Source organism: Stegastes partitus, unplaced genomic scaffold (assembly GCF_000690725.1).
Source record: "Stegastes partitus isolate 25-593 unplaced genomic scaffold, Stegastes_partitus-1.0.2 Scaffold350, whole genome shotgun sequence".
Lineage (NCBI taxonomy): Eukaryota > Metazoa > Chordata > Actinopteri > Pomacentridae > Stegastes > Stegastes partitus.
Genome location: NW_007578081.1, coordinates 204033 through 221531, shown reverse-complemented (window position 1 = coordinate 221531; position 17499 = coordinate 204033).

Sequence of the window (17499 nt, the reverse complement as noted above, 5' to 3'; positions counted from 1 at the left end):
TCTAGCTGCGAGGAGACGGTACCACTGAGCCACCTTGCAGCCCAGGCCAGCCAATTAAATCTTTTTCAAGTTTACTCTTGACCCTCTCTGTGGACCTCCAGATTTTACTTAAGATTAATGTGCATCAAGGTGAGATCATTCCTTTATTCTTATTTGTTTTTACTGATGTGTGAACATGTATTCCTCATTGTTGAGCTCATATGGAATCATTGTCTCTGTAGCTTGATAAATACACTAAATAGTTTAACTTCAAGGTAAGTTGGTAAATTCAAAGTAAACCTTTTTGTCCTGGTAAATAGGCAACACACACACACACACACACACACACACACACACACACACACAAATTGAATAACACCTTCCGTTTAGTCCTTTTAGACTCTGTTCGTTATTGTTGCTTTTTAGGACTTGTGAAAGACGGGTATCTAAATCATGCCAAGTAACACTATCAGACAGAAGCATGGTGGCGCAGGTTGTTCTGCTTTGTAGGCTCCAACAAAATAACAGGTCATGCCAAATGGTGCATCTTTTGTTGCTCAGTCTTCAGGATGCACCGTGTGTCGTCACCGGCCTGGCCGGCTCTAACAAAGCCTGTTTACCGCAAAGCAAGAGGCTAGAAATCATTAGGTAATGATAGTGTGTCGTGATGACATTAAAGAAGCCGTGCCGTCCATCTGTCTCTCTTAAATGACTAATAGCTGATGGTGGAGAAATCAGTACTCGCATGTTATACAAGTGTGACCTGAGGTTGGTTCGCGCTGTCTACCTTCACTACAGCTCCCACGCTGCGGATAGAACAGTTGGTTCAAATTATTTGTGTCGCTCTTGATGTGCAATTGTGTAGGTGGCGAAATAGCTGATTTGTTTTGGAAATAATGGACGGCAGTTCAATAAAACATCTGAATGCTCTTTCACCGACCGCTCCTTCGTCCTTGAACCTCTAATTTATCGCTTTTCAGAGGAACAGCGGTGCCAGGCATCAAAAGCATGCAGTAGGAGTTTAAGAATGTGTACACAAAGGGGAAAAAAAAATAAAAGAAAGAAGAAACAATTTGAAGTTCAGCGGATGGATGTTCCTCGGGCTGTTTTTAATCAACAGATCAGATATGACATGAGGTGCACACACGCAGACGCACTCTGAGGATTCAAATGAGCCCTAATCACTGACAGAAATGTGTTGTGACACATAAGAGGCTGGCATCCCTGCAGGGGTGTCATCACAACTTAAGCATCTTTTACTGATCTCCATCTTTGCATCAAATACCTATCAAGCCTGAGGATGAAAGCGATATCAACACTCCAATGAACCCGATGGCGAGCGATTACAGACTATCCTCGCCCAGTTCTCTCAGCTTTTCTTACAGGCTTAAAATGTAGTTTGAGATAACGTTGTGACTTCGTGGCTACAGCAGCAAACTTTCACTCCCATCCCTGCTGTGTGCAGTTTCTGTTGCAACCCTGGGAGATTCAGCAAAAAGGCAACTGGACTTCTCTTTTAGTTTCTTGAAGATGTTTCCCCAGTCATCCGAGAGACTCCTAGAGAGAGTTTTGGATACCAGGTGAAACATCTTCGAGAATGTAAAAGAGACGTGACAGAGAGAGTATGAGTGAGAATCCATGCTGACATATTCTCATTGCAAGTTTGTTTTCCTTCTATGCGACGTCCAGTCTTGCATTTGAGGAATAAATTGCAGCTCAGGTTAAGGACTAGACACTGAATGTAACTGTGTAAGACGATTACATGCTAAATCTACACATGTGGTGGGGCACGTTTAATGAACTTATTTCTGACCTCTAGTGACCCAAATGGGGAGGTGAGTTGATAAGAATGTATTTTACTGAATCTCTGTACAGGGAATGTGGCCACTGGGATTTTTGTTTTTTTGCTATCTCCTCAAAAAAAACCCCAAAATGTTGTGCTTCCACCTTAATTAACCCAAATCACCATAATGATCACTAATGGGGTTTTTAGCTGGGGACAATTTCTCTCTTGTTCGTTATTCTTTTTAACGGCTTATTTCAAATCATTGCAACAAACACGTGTTCATAAAAACAACATTGAATAAAACATTAGATTCTCAGTGAGAAGGTCATCCTGATGTAACCCTTTGTTATTCTGAGCTGTTTAGAAATTCCATCACAGCGGACAACTTAGCGGCTCTATAGTCTTTGAGAATACCTGCAGAGACTGTGTGGCACATCGGCTGACCTTGTTATATAACGTGCATGACGACATAAAAGAGTGAGTAAAACAGGATGTACAGTAGTAGGAGTCGACAAGCATGAACCGTATTGTATTTTTGTTTTTCTGTTGCAGGCTTATAATAATTGGAAATCTTTTTAACACTGATATCTGCCGTTTCGTCCAAAGAAGACACGACAGATTACAAAGCGCAGCCGATGATATGTTGAATTCAGTGATGTTTGGTGAATCAAACAATTGACTCATTTACCAGTGTACTTTAATGACTCAGAAATGCTCTTCTGTTTAACATGCAGCCTATAATTATTAATAAGCAAGACGTGGCAAGATAAGAACAAGAAGCACTGCTAATTAGCAACCTTGATTGCCATTTCTTTGTGATGCAGAGTGGAAATAAAACCTCGACGTATGAGAATGAACCGTTTAAATAAAAAAGATGGGGAGATCAGCTGAAGCCGTTTGGAGATATTAGATGAAGATAGAAGATTAACAGCAGCAACAGATGGAGCTTCAAGGGTCCATGAACAACCAATAAGGCTAAATGATTGAGACCATGATTACTCTTTAGGAGGGCCAAGGCTCCTATTAGAATACACATTGAAATATTTCACCTCCTCCCATCCAAACCATTGTTCCCACAACAGTGGGAGAACCAGTGTTTGAATAGATGTTCTAAGTCATTTTATTGGGTTAACATTTCACAGTAATGAGTTTCTAATGGTTGTTTTGAATTATCGTCTTATTATACATAATCGTCTCATGTTTAAAGTGTTGAAGGCAACAGAAAAGCCACGACAGTGAACGCATTAATGAAACACTACAAAGGGAAGAAATATTTAATTAAAGGTGTTTGTTTGATATGTTTTTGATTTGACGTGTAAATGTATATTGATATCTTCTTGGGTATATAGAAAAAAAATCATCCATCCATCCATCCATCCATCCATCCATCCATCCATCCATCCATCCATCCCGCCGCAATAAGCCAGCTTGCATGTATACATGCTTTTTTCATACATTCATAAATCTGGACTGTATTTACAGGATTTCTTGTTTTGTTTGTTTGTTTGCTTGTTAACCGGGCTGCCAGATATGTCAATATACTTATTTTGTTAACAGAATACATGATCAAAGTGGGATTTATTCTACCTCAAAATGCATATGCAGGTGCAAATTCATCATAGAAATATAGCTGCCATGGTTGCTGATATGGGCTGCAAGGTGAGCGGTGGTTAGAAGCATTGCCTCACAGCAAGAAGGTCGCTGGTTCGTGTCCTGGTGAGGACACCCGTGGAGTCTCCATGTTCTCCCCGTGCAGCGTGGGTTCTCTCCGCCGGCTTCCTCCCACAGTCCAGAAACATGTTGAGGTTAATTGGTGATTCTAAATTGTCCGTAGGTGTGAATGTGAGTGTGCTTGGTTATCATTTCCAAAATATGTAAACTCAAGACTCCCTTCAGTTTGTCTCCATCTAACCTGAACGTTTTCTAACAGACCCAACATATGTCTTTAATTTCTGTTTTGCCAGTAAAACGCAGTTTAACTTGGCACAATTAACATCATTATCTTATGCGTCTGTATGTCAAAGTGTGGTGAAAGCCAAAGTGTTGCGTTGCTCCAACTCTACTGTGCATTTCACCGCATGCCAACAAACTTCTTTTCATCTTTTCTCCATCCTTGCTGCAGTTTGCATAAATGGAAACTTCCAACTCAGTTAACAACTGAAAGAAGCGACGCGAGGCCACGAGCTAGAAGCGTGCACTAACCTTTGAAATGTAAACAGCTTATGCTCACTAATTGTGTATGAGAAGGCTGAGCTTCTGTTTCATGTCGGTATTTAAACTCTCTCTCTCCTGGCATTGATTACACTCCTGAAATCTCATGTGTTCATCAAAATTTTATTGTATTTCCTCTCCGTAATGGCCTAGATGCCCCATGTGAGTCTCATATGTACAAGTGTAAATGGTTGTGGCGAAATGTCAAGAAATGGCACATGCGGCTCACAGCAGGTAGAACTCTTCAGACTTAGGCTAAACAAAAGTCAGAGCAGAAAATCTAACACTGAGGCTTTCACCAGAGCAGCTTAAGTATTTTAATTTTATGTATACATACCTGGCATGTTGTGCACCTTTTGTAATATGCATGTGCTTTTTGCGATTTATGTAAATTGCTGCTACAAGCCTTCAATTTCCAATTCCCACCTTTATTATATTATGAATAAAGAGGGATGTTGTTATTCTTGGTTCATCCGGTGTTCCTCCACTTCTCGTGCTGATATCGCAAGCATGTCCCCAGAATATAAACAGGTTTCACAGGGTCCAGTACAGATAGTGGACTTTACATGCTGCAAACAGTCCACCATCATGCATGCTCAACGCATAGCAGGCAGCTAGTCATATATCACAGCCTCTAAAATATGCAGGTTTATGAAATGCCCGTCTCTATCTCCACTGAAACAACACTGTAAAACTACAGCGCAAGTTGTAGCGCTGCAGCAATTCAGGTGTTGGAACTGGAAGTAATGACACAGAAAGCTGGAGGTTGACAGGTTTGGTTTCTTAGGCTTGTTATTTATGAATCCATGTTTTTGAGTGTGTCATCAGTAACCTGCAGTTTTCAAAGTGGAAAAACTGCTTATTCTGTTCATTACACGTCTTCCTGTATAGGAATGCACCATACGGACATGCTGACAAGGTTGATTTTAATTGGGCTTTAAAGAATGCAGGTATGGTTTGGGTTTATAATGTATACAACATTAATGTAGAAAACAGAATGCAGAATTCAAGGTGAGGAGCCGCTTTAGCTTAATGAATCACTGTTTGCATGCAGGATTTTTACATGCATGTCAAAAACAGGAGCCACAATGACGAAGTTAAAGATTTCTCATTTTCTTTTTAAGCCTGCAATATTATAAATCTACTCTAAGCTTTTTATTTGTGTAGATATCTTAAATTCAGCAAACATGCATCATATTTACAAAAAGAAAAACCTTTTATTTGCGCTAGATTAGAATTTTCTAACATGTAGATTTTCCCAGAGCATCACTCTGCTTTCAGACTTTGGTTAAATGAATTCCCTTTCATCGGGGCTGCTGGTGTTTCACAAAAGAAAAGGGAAATCTCTCCTGCGATAGTGTTGCAGCTTCCCAGAGTTACTCAAGTGCAGTTCTCCCGGGGAACAAGGGCTCTTACCGCCCACTGCACAGCTACTACAGGAGCCCAAGAGCAACTGTCGCAGATGAATTTCAGGAGGGGAGGAATTTTTTTTTTTTTTAAAAACAGAGGTTTGTTAAAAGCTACTACACTCCTGTCTTGCTGTAGTGTAGCTGCTGGCATTTGTTTTGTCAGTCGTCAGCTTCAGTTCTCCTCTCCTGGCCAGCAGCTTTGTCTTCTAAAGCCGTGGTCTTTACAGAGGCCCTCACACTTCAGAGGTTCATATTAAGACTTATCTCTAAGGAGAAGCAGCACTCGTCCAAGAGTCAAGCCACAGTGATATGATCTCGTACACTGTCAATACTTGATCAAATGAAGGTTTTTTTCATTATTTGAAAACAGACATTTTGCTCCCGGTGACTAATACGAGCTTGAGCTTCACTCAAGTGTAGTTGTAGGCAGCAGCCACGGCACCGCTTCACCACCGTAGCCAAGACAAGTGGCTGCACTGCAGAAAATGTTCAGCTTAATAACCAATTAAAATCCTTTTTTTTCAGCCGTATGTTATTTTTATTAAACCAAACAAAGCAACATCTCAGTCCTGGGTGTACATCAGCCCACACATCAGATCTCGCTGTCCAAAAATTTTTATCTCCACACCGCACTATGAAAACAATCTACATCCAACAGTCGATCAGGAGGATCTGAACATCGCTCAGTGATTTCTTACAGGAAACGTAGTGACTACACATTTACATAACACCCCGGCTAAACAAACAGCAGAGAGCCGCAGTGCTCAGAGGGAGGTGATTTCAGAGATTGATTGAAAATGTAGAACAACACCTCCAACTCCAGATCACGAGCCAGCTCATTTTATAATCAGTGTATTCCCTAATTGTGACCATCATCCAAACTACCACAATTACATGTACTGGCAATTTTTTTTCTTTCCATTAAAGACATTCCTGATTGCTTTATATTCACACGAGCTCTATAATGAACCTCTTCTAACGAAACCTGCACAGATTTTCACACCTTTTCGGTAAAATAAGTGAAGTTGTTGCTGTGATATTGTGAACCGACTTGTTAATGTGACCAAGGTGCACGTTGTGGACATCGTGTACTATCGCTATAAATTCACACAAGCTCTTCTGTGGAGCGTTTCAAGTCAAAAACCAGCCTACAACCCACCTGATCTACTTTGCAAACACATCCAGTGGGGACTCTCAGGGGTTTGTCAATAGATCTTGTGGAGTGAGAGGAACTCTTGGAGGTTTGGAGTATTTAATTCCCCTCTTGACTGAAACACATTTTGAAACGTGTATCCTCGGAAATGTTTCAGGATTTTTCTGAAAGCTCTGCTGGTAAGAACTCTCAACAATCACATTGTATTGCTTAAATAAACTATTATAACAGTTCATGGCTGATCGTTTTCATGGTCGGACACTCTATGAGTTTGTAACATAGACATCAGAGAGGGCACAAACGACAGCCTTTAGGATTATCCCAGAGGTGCACACACATGTTAGCAGAGGCTGAGGTTTAGTTCATAGCCTCCAGCTGTCTGTGGTAGTCTTTTCTCTGAGTTTACTGAATACCATTAGACAGCAGAAGAGAGAGAGAGAGATGCACGCTTTTACTTACAAGCTAACACGGCGGTAACCTAATTAATTACCTCTAATTAAACAGTATCTTCGACTGTTGTAATGATAAATAACTCTGTTCTTCCTTTCACATAGGTGACCACCAGTGACGCACAGTTCATAAGCTGCAGTTGAATCATTTGGTACGGAATTGATTCTTGAGCTCACAGCTGGATATTAAATATTCTTCTGTCACATCGAGCTTTTTATTAGGGAGATTTTGTCGTTTCACAGCAGGATATTTGCAGCGCCGTTATTATTGCATGTATAGAATGAGCTAGCTCACAGAATTTTTAATATTGAAATCATAAATGAAACCTGAAATGATGAATAAAATATAATGGGTTCATTTTTTTCCCCCTCAAATACTCCACAGCGTCTCTTCTCCGAGGTCACTTTGAACAGTTGTCACCTCAACAAGTAAAATGTTCGCTGTACCTGTATTAATCTGTGTACGTCAGATAATCAGTAACCTTTGCTGTTCTTTGCTTTCGGCATCAATGCACAAATACCCCTCATACTGAACACAGAAACACACACGGGGCAGTTTTTTCTGCTTTTTTTCTGCTTACAGACTGGGATGTAACAGCGTGTCAGTGAACATGCCTCAGATGTGTCCAGCGTGGTGGACAGACCTCAGGATTTCTGGAGAATTCAGAACTTCCCACTGAAGCTTCTTCAAAGTCTGGCGTTAATTACAACTCTCCTAATGATCAATTATAAAGGTAATCTCCTCATTCAGTCTCTCTTCTAAAAATTTGTTCTAACTTCTTTTCCTTGTACGTGTGTCCACACAGTCCCAGACGGATCCGCAGATTTGGGTGGATGACCAAATTTACGTCACGTGTACTCTGAAATGACCTTCATCCTTTATGGGGCACTCCTTGAAACACCTGGGAACTGAAAATTTCAGCTCTAGGGTGTTGTTGAAGAACGTTTCAAGATGCTTTGGAAAAAAAGTTGGAAGTCTTTTACCATATAGAGTAACTGTATTAATCTTGATTTCCTTTGAAATTTACAATAAATAAAAGAAAAATGAACAAACTCCAAAGAACATTTATTTCGAAGCTTTTTATTTTGAGGTAATGATATTTACACAACCAGTAAAGTATTTATAAAGTGCTTGGCAAGTTCAGTTAGTCACATTCTTCTCGGGGTAGTCGTTTTGGCACTAATCTCAAAAAATAAATCAAAGTGGAGTTCAAAGCAAACCAGTAACAAAGCGTTTATAAAGTGCCTGGAACATTTGTTTAGTGACATTTTTGATAAGGTAGTGATATTGGCACTAATATAAAAACTAAATCAAAGTGCACATGGTCCTTCAGCCTCCAGCAGAGCCACATGGGGGACATGTTGTCCCCAGGAAGTTACCAAATATGGTCACGTGCCCCATAAAAGGGTTATCAGAATGTGATTCCTTAATTGACATGGTTTTCAATTACCCTCTTTACTACAACAGCACAAGAGAGTTCCTGAAAGTTTAGCTGTGACTTTTGGTTTAAATGTGCCACCTCTCTGTGGCCTCATCTTCCACCCCTATGAACAATTTCTGTCCCTAAGTGGTCAACTGTTTCTAAAGTTTTTAATGTTTTTTTTTTTTTTTTTAAGTCTGTTTGTGTGTAATTGCACAAACATTAAAATGTACTAAATATCCTCTTTTTGCACCTCTTAGCCCATTTCCGCGATGTGAGCTCCCAAATTAGGCTACATGAATAATATATGGCGAGATTAGAATAAGGTCACAGTGAACCACAGACACGCGTGTGCGAGCTTTATGGCTCATCCGGCCAAGTTCTGAAGACAATAATGACACGCTGGAGACAACGCTCGTCTCCTTATTCGCCTTCGTTACTGGAGGGCTGTTATTACTCTTATCTTGTCTTCACACCTCCTCCTTATTGACGCACCTCTCTCTGTCTATGGCCAAGAAGCGCGCTCCCGCCTGCGCGTCCCCCCCTCTGTCGGCACACTGAGCGGGTGTCGGCGTGAACGTCGGTGAGCTGTGAATGGACATTAATGGGGAATGTAATATTCTTCTCTCACCGCCTGCTTTCTTCTGCCTTTTAAACCCCTGCAACAGCACCCGGGTAAGTTCATTTTCTGCAGGTTACACATTTATTGAGAGAAAGGCTGCTGTGCATTTTTTTTTTTTTTTTTTTTTTAATTTCATGGACCGAAATTGGAAGTACTTTCTAGACACAGATAGATTTCTGCGCAGCCTAATGGGTGCACATTTGGCTTAATTGATATGGAAGAAATATGATGTCATCTTAATTGGCTTTTGAAATGTTCTCCTGTATTGCAACGTTGTCTCTGCACACTTAGAAATCTGAGCAGAGCCTCCACCTTAATGCTAAGCAGAACTATTTTCTTGCCTGTAATTCGACAAAGTCTGGACTGAATGTTCAAAACGACTTTGACATCATCTCTTTACATGTTTACCTTTTAAATTAATATACCTAAAGAGGTAGATCCCTTTATTTTCCATTTTCTATTTAGTTTCCCCCCCTGAGATGTAATACAGTGACTTGAGTGTGGTTTAATTATGTAAGAGAGAAAACAACTAATTTTCACACCTTTTACCGTATATTGAATTGTCAGACTGTCGCCCAGATCTTTATTAGAAAGGGTCCATCAAGAGGGAGCAATAATGAGGAGATTCATCTTCTTCTGAGGAATTCATGTGGAAGAACAGGCTCTCTAGTGGCTGCATGTGTGTTTGTGAACGTCCACTATGTCCACCTACTGTGTCTGCTCACAATGAGCTTAATATCTGAGACGGATTTTATTAAAAGTTAGCAACGCGCTCTCCACATACCTGCGGAAATCCAACTGGGAATCTGCTCTGCGGCAGCGAAATGCTTCTTGTGAACGGCTGCAGGTTCACTTGCTTTGCCGGACCAACCCATGGAAGATCAAGCCCACAGCGCTGGTGTGATCAAGAAGGAGGGATGTGTGTGGTAGAGAAAAGAGAGAGTGTAGCATGTGAGGGGAATGTGAGTGAGTGTGTGTGTGTGTGTGTGTGTGTGTGTGTTGCAGCATCTGTGCAGGATTCATTTACTGTCAGAATGGGCTGGTGTGATAAAGACACAGTGAGGCTTGAGAGACTTATAAGCTTTTTCATGTAATTCTGAGGACCGAGCGTGCACGTACGCCGGACTGCGTGCGTGCTTGTGCCACCCTGTCTCCACGCAAGGACATCAATATTGGGTCATTTGGCAAAATTCAAGATTAACTTAATGGCGGCATTTGTTTTTTTTTCTTCTTCTAATCTAATCTTTCCTTCCACATGGCAGTATGGTAATTATCGGAGGAACACTGTGGTCATGGAATAGAGTATGGTCAGCACATGGTTATGGTTATGCAATGAAAACATTTGGCTCGTGGTAGAGAAAGATTGTGGTCAAGAGAGACGTGAATGTTGTAATTGCAAGGCTGGTCTCGTCCCAAATGTCCTGGACACATTAAGCGCACACCCACCATCCGACTGTCACTACATGAAGGACATCAAGTACATCTTCTTGCATTAACATTGATATAGGAAGCAAATATAGATGCCAGTGGGGTGGGTCACACGTGGCCACAGTAAAGTGCCATGCCCCCTTCAGAAGCTCAAGGACAGCACGAAGGGCCCTCTTGTTTAACAACTTGAAGTACTGAAGAAGGTCCCCACACTGGGCTCGTTTTGGCCGGGGAAGAGCATTTACTCATGGTATTTAATTACAGCGGGGGAGTTATCTTGGAAAGAGAAATAATGGCTACCAATGATGAGTAGGAGAGTCAGACCAAGGACGAGTCGTGCTGGTGATGATCTGAGGCCATCGAGCAATAAGCATTCAGTGCTGCTTGTGCTGCAGCACCCTGCCAAGTGCTGGGGGAACACCAGTCCTACTTTTTATTGCTTCTAAGCTGATACTTGAACTCAGGCTGTCCACTGATAGCAAGTGCCATTTTGATGCCAGTGGCAGTTTTTCTTCTTCCTTCTAAACTGTCCATACTGTATTAAAGCCGGGGTAAGCAGTAGGTTTCTGGCCTCACTGGGGGGAAACTCCATCACAATCTTTCAGCATTACTGTAATTTAAGAAACTAAATTGAGATAGATGAGATACCTGAATTTCCCCTGGGGGATTAATAAAGTATCTATCTATCTATCTATCTATCTATCTATCTATCTATCTATCTATCTATCTATCTATCTAGATTGTGTAACTCCTTTTGGCCTCATTTTTTTACTTTAGAAAATCCAGCCTATGATTGGAGATTTCAACCAATCGAGGTCTTTTCATCCAGTTTGGCTGGGATAGTATAAAGTGCAACAGAGTTCACACTGAGAGCAGAACATGGTGAGGAAATGGGTTGGACAAAGAACTTCGATTGAGGAGAGTAGGGTTTTCAAACTTAAGTGGAGCTGCAAGTAAAGGTTAACTTTTAGTTTGGCTATTTTGGAGCATTTGAAGTGCATTTGTGCATGGTGAGAAGAACCATAGCTGGACTCACATAACAGGAGTTTTGCGCCATTTTACTCTTGTTAGAAGCTCGATCTGACCTAACATATTCAACCCAGTTGTCCAGTAATATGAGAGATTTACAGATGGAGTCTTAACCCTTGTTAGCTCCTCACAAACCTGTCCAGACCTACCCAATCATATCAAACATGTCTGATATTTGCAACTTAAAATCTGGTCGGTCACGATCCACAGGTTATGGCCCAGAGCAGCGCACGCTTTTGCCAAGCAATGCTAAACCATGTTAACTACAAACTGAAGCATAGACATCCCGTACTGACCGCATCGTCTCATCCACAATCGTTTAGCCTTTGGCTTTAGTTTTTTCTCACTACAAAGTGTTATTAGAATTACAGCAAGTTGTAGCACCGCAGTCTGTGTTTTGTTTACAGCTACGTCCCCATGAGATCGCATGAGGCGCTGCACTGCTCCCTGATTGTTCCCTCTGGCACCATCGTCTTAAAACAAAGCATGGAGTCAGACTTCCAGGGTTTCATGTGTAACCGTCAGAAGGGGCCAATCTTGCGGGGTTTGGGCTTCCTGCATCATTATTCTTCGAACACAGTTCAAACATGTGTGGCTGAATTAATTGAATATGTTGTGTAATAGTTTTGCGGTGTTTGAACAGAGTCGTAGGTGAGCTGGTGTGCTGTAGTGGGTGGAGAGAGCCGCAGGGACAAAGATCTGCACATTCTAGGGGAAGCAACGGTGAAGTGTTTCGTCTAATCCACTTTACAGCATGAAAGGATTTATTTTCATGGGAAAAAAGAAAGCTCCATATGTAATGCATAGGTGAGCTGAAGGGGTTAAATCAACAATAGGAGAGAGGCTTTCTATCATTAAAGCCTCACATATCTGTCTGACACATTTTATGTCAAAAAACACTTCATTTTTGGAAAACATGCAGGTTTACATCCTTCACCGTTTCACTTATATACTGCAGTTGTCAACCAGCTACAAGAGAAATCAGAGCAAAAACGACCTCTAGTGAATTCTACAGTAAATCAAACACAAAGGGAACAATTAAAGCAATCAAAACATGAACTACGAGTACAAAAAAAAAAAAGAACATTTGGCAACAGAAACTGGAAACGCAATAGTCAAGGGTGCAACAGAAGCACATGTCAAGCATTCACAAAAGCTCTTCATTCCTCTAATCCGCCCGGAGTGCATTACGTTAGTCCATGTGAGAAACAATAAAAGCATCCTTACAACTTTGTGTAAATCTGAGTATGGCGTTGGTATTTTGCACATCGTTGACCCCCACCATGAGAGGGAGCAGAGAAAGGTGGATTCGCCGGTGGGTGTTGGGTCATCATACGTTGAATATTTTACACACTTTGACAGGTGAATTTCTATCGCTGACAGGAAAACTGCCAAACAAAACACAGCAGATGAGCCAAACGGAAGGTGTAGGAGATATGTTTGCTTGTTCTGACAGTGATATTTAACCAGTGTTTCCCTCTCTGTTTATACTGAGCTGTGTAGTTTGTGGCCTGGTGGATTTGAATGATGAAGTTTATTCATCTGAAAAAAAACAAAACACTCAAGTGTTTATAATATGTGCAGTTTCTAAAGTTGGTACACAGAAAGAAAAAAAAAAAACCACACAGCCCAGCTCAATATTTTTTAATTAGGCCTGCTGTCTCTGTTTTTATACCACTCAATAGTTTGCTGATACTGCTGTTAGCTATTTGCTCTACGGATAAGATCAAATAATGCTACCACCTTCAAAGCACACAGGCTGACGTTCTTTGATTGGACAGGAGTTGTTTGCTGTTTCTTTACTCTTTAAGTTCGGTTTGTCCTTGCCTGCGACTGAGCCGACTTCACCTCATAACATAATTTCATTATGGTGCAAATGCCGTTTGTGTCATTTCTCTTATTGTCCCACCAAGTTAATTAGATTGAGACGGGTACATTTTTCATTAAAGTCTTGGCTTACGTTGCTTTTAGAAGAAGGCCCGTCTTCCTTTTTCCCCCTCTGGCTACTAACAAAGCCCAGACACATATCCGATACGCAGCTTGTCACTGACATGTCACAGAAGCAAGATTGGTCTAGATACAGCTTACATATTGATGCCTCGTTCAACTTTCTGCCTTTTTGCACTGCCTGTTGTGAGAGAGCTGCACAAATGCTTCTCAGCTACCTTAAAACACTCATAGCCTTCAGGAATCTATGTTTAATTAATTGTCACCAATCCATGGCAGATGAGAATTCAAATTAGGGGTTCTTACGCCAACATTAGCTGCCAAAAGGAACCAAATGCTAGACAGCTGTCATTGTTTTTTTTTTCTTTTCATGGATCTTTGAAGACATTTGAAGGCTCTTCAAAACCAAGACAGCAGAAAGCAAACATAGCAATGCTACCACAGGATTCTTGTTGGCCTGTGTGTGTGTGTGTGTGTGAGGGAGAAAGACAAAGACAAGTACATACGGCAATAGAGGAGGAAACAGATGGAGGGAGCACCTATTTCCTTGTCTTGTTGGCAGAAGTGAATTCAGGGGATTATAAAGCATCTGACTTTGTGAGGGTGAGTACTAACTCGGAATAACCTGTAGGGGTTAAAACAGGAGACCTGAAGAGATCATCTATCATCTGGCCGTATCTAATAGCATGGACTCTCTTCTGGAGCTTGAGAGATGGTCTCTCCCTGTGGCACCTTATATGAAATTGACTCCTAATGGAACAAAAGGAAAAAAAAAAAAAGTCTAAAACGCCACTGGTGGCGCCAAAAGCAGAAACGTCCATTACGTTGAGTGTTGGAAGGAATAAACAACGCACGGTATCTGTTATCTGTATGCACCAGTAGGAGTGATGGTTACAGATTTGTATTCATGGTGGACTGGAGGGAGGCTCATACATGTCCATCCATACATATGTTTCATATCTGCTCATCATCTTCGGGCTGCACCGAAGAAGCAGCCCACTAATGTGAACCCTAGCCGGTCCTATTTCATTCTTTCCAGAGAAAGTGGTCTTGCCCAGCTCCAAAATTTTTCCCTGTCGTTCTTCTCCTTTGGAAGGATAAAGCCCCTCTAAGTTCCAGAAGGTGCCAAGTCATTAAGTGGTTTTTCCCAGAATGAAACTGCAAGTTAGACTCTACCCAACCGGACACAAAAGGCTTTTCTGCTATGTTCTGTACTTTGCACCTCCTTTTGTGTGACAAAAAAAAATCTCGCTAAACTGAAACCCATTTCATCAAATTTGAACATGCAGTGAGTGAATGGCGCCATTCTATCATCATTTTCCATCCTGTTAAGTTTAAAACATTCCATTAATAGAAAATGCGTGTTCTTGTGAATCATACATGGGCATGCCTGAGGCCGGCACGATTCATAAATGTATTTGCAATTTCTTAGCATCTCCACCATTAGTAATCTGCGTGTAAATGGTGGTTTTGTTTTGTGAAATGGGCTGCTGAATCTTGAAAGCCTCAGTGGCATCACAGGAAACTTGTTTGTATTCTGTTCCCAAGGAGAATTTGATTCATTTAATCTTCTTCCTGCTATATGTTTCCCCCTTTGTTCTCCATGTGTAATGGCTCCATACCACCCTGAAACAAACTAGAGGTGTAACTCCTCTTCCTCTCATTAAAATATGCTTTCTAGAGTCACAGTTTTCAGCGTTCTCTGGTCTAATAACCCTATTAACGGGGTAACATCTGTGCCTTCTAACATCATTACAAATCACAGTTGAATAAAGAACTCTTTTCAGTTTAGGTTTAGGCACCCAAATGGTTGTTGAAAACCCATGGTTTGCTTTGTAGTGAAACACACACATGGACCTGGAGCAATGGTCGTGATGGATACGTGACCGTGATCATCAATTTATTACAACAGCGTCGACTGCTGGTTTGAAACACTTTGTCCAAGCTGCTTACAAAACCAAACAGTTGGATTTATGCCTTTCTTCCATATTTGCATCCTGCCATTCCTTTTCCATCGGTCAAGCTTTGATATATTTATTAAAAATAGATGAAAAGCTGAACAAACAACAAGCACAAAAGGGGGCTTGTGGATACCAGGAGCTGTTAAGGTTGTGCTTTACAAATGCTGCAGAAAGGTTGCGTTTCTCTTCAACTTTTGAAGGACAGACAGACTCACCAACTACCATCGCCACATTTAAAGCAACTCTGCTTGGACGGCGAAAAAAAAATCAATTTGTCAGATGGAATTAGCTGCAGGGCAGCGCGCATCTTTCCCTCTGCCTACATACAGCATCTGCCTTTATGTAAAGTAGCCTTTAAAATAGGATCTGCACAGAAAGCACATCTCAAAATCTGTGCTCTGTTTTACAAACTTAGCATTCATGAAAGCTGACGGTTAAAGTACAGACTCGTTCATTTGATTAGTAAACAGAAGATTGTCTGGACTCATTTCTCTCACTTAAATGTCAGCCCCGTGTGTCAAAGGAAGGTTAAAATGATGATTTTTCCTCATTTGTGTAACTTGTACATTTTAGATTTTTTTTTTTAAGCAGTGCCTTTTTTCACAACCGTTCCTCAACATGTTTTTTGGACTGTGGGAGGAAGCCGGAGAACCCACAGGGGCTGCACGGGGAGAACATGCAAACTCCACGCAGAAAGATCCTCACCGGGATGCAAACCTTCTTGCTATGAGGCAACAGTGCTAACCACTGCTCCGCCTTGCAGCTCTGCGTTACAACATTTCTTCGTGAATTGGGAATCCAGAAAGGATGCGGGTAGTCCAGCCTTGTCTGCACTGTAAGCAATGCACTCTGCTGTTTTAGTAGGAGTCCTACAGGTTTGAATACAAATTTAACATTGGCTTTTCCCCGGGGCTCTCTTCAGTTTGGGCTGGAACAACTCACAGTTTAAAAGGTCTATTAATTCCCTTCTGCTTGCAGCTGCATTTCGGCTCGTTTTCATCCGGGAACAAAAGTTGTGTGTCAGTTCGGGAGTTCTTGGTGGACCATTGAGGACAAAGCTGCTGAATTATTTCTGAATGCCGGATAAATGACGGGTACTTGATCTGATGCTGCGAAAGTGATGCGCCTGATTTTTAGTGCCTCGACTGATTCACATGAGTGAGGTTGTTTGAAAAAAATGTAAAAAAAAAAAAAATCGTATCTGATTGTTTGGTTCTTGTCCATTAGTCATCCCATGAGAATTTACCGTGACCCCAGCGACCCACTGCAGCTACTTTCAAAGCTGTTAACTTTGGATGTGTGGGAGGTTTGTAGATGCAGGCAAGATAATGCTGCATGAGTATTTCTGTTTGACTGTGTGTTTGTGAGTTATGGCATAACTGTGAGTATTATTACTTCTTGCAGCCTGCATCACATTGCTATGTGTCTCTCTCTCTGCTTCTAATTGATATACGTCACAAGCGTGATCAAAAGGCACCAATCAGTTTGTACGCTGTGTGTTTTGGAGGATGTGTGCGTTTATAAGACACAGAATACATAGAGCCAGATTTGGTATCCATCTGAGGAGGCTGTTCGCTGAGCTTTTAGGCCCAGTTTTATTGTTCAGTACTGGAAAGAAGTCGTGCTGATACAATACAAACTCATCCTGGTGTCAATAATCGCTGGTGACACAGAAGTGGTTTGATTTGACAGCACAACTTTTTGTAATGGCATCTTTCATAGTACATACCATTGCAAGGCTTTTTGGATTTATAAAAATCATTCTAAAGAATCTTTGAGACAAGGAATGACAAAGAATTTGGAAAAACTAATGAGGGCCTTATTAGTGACAGGGGCTTGTTTTATGTTGAGCCAAAGGATAAAACAGAAAACACATCAGATAGCATTAGAATGAGGAAGAAGTTGTGGCAGGATGAGCATCTATAACATTTAATAAGATTGTAGACTAATAATTAAGAAATTCAGAAATGATTGAGTTGCTCAATGTTAAAATTACAAGAAACATTTGTTATGTGACGTCCGCTTTGTCTCATTTATGGAAAATCTAACCTAATCTTTCTGCCAGAGTCGTTTCAGAGGAATCCATAACTGGCTTTACATTATA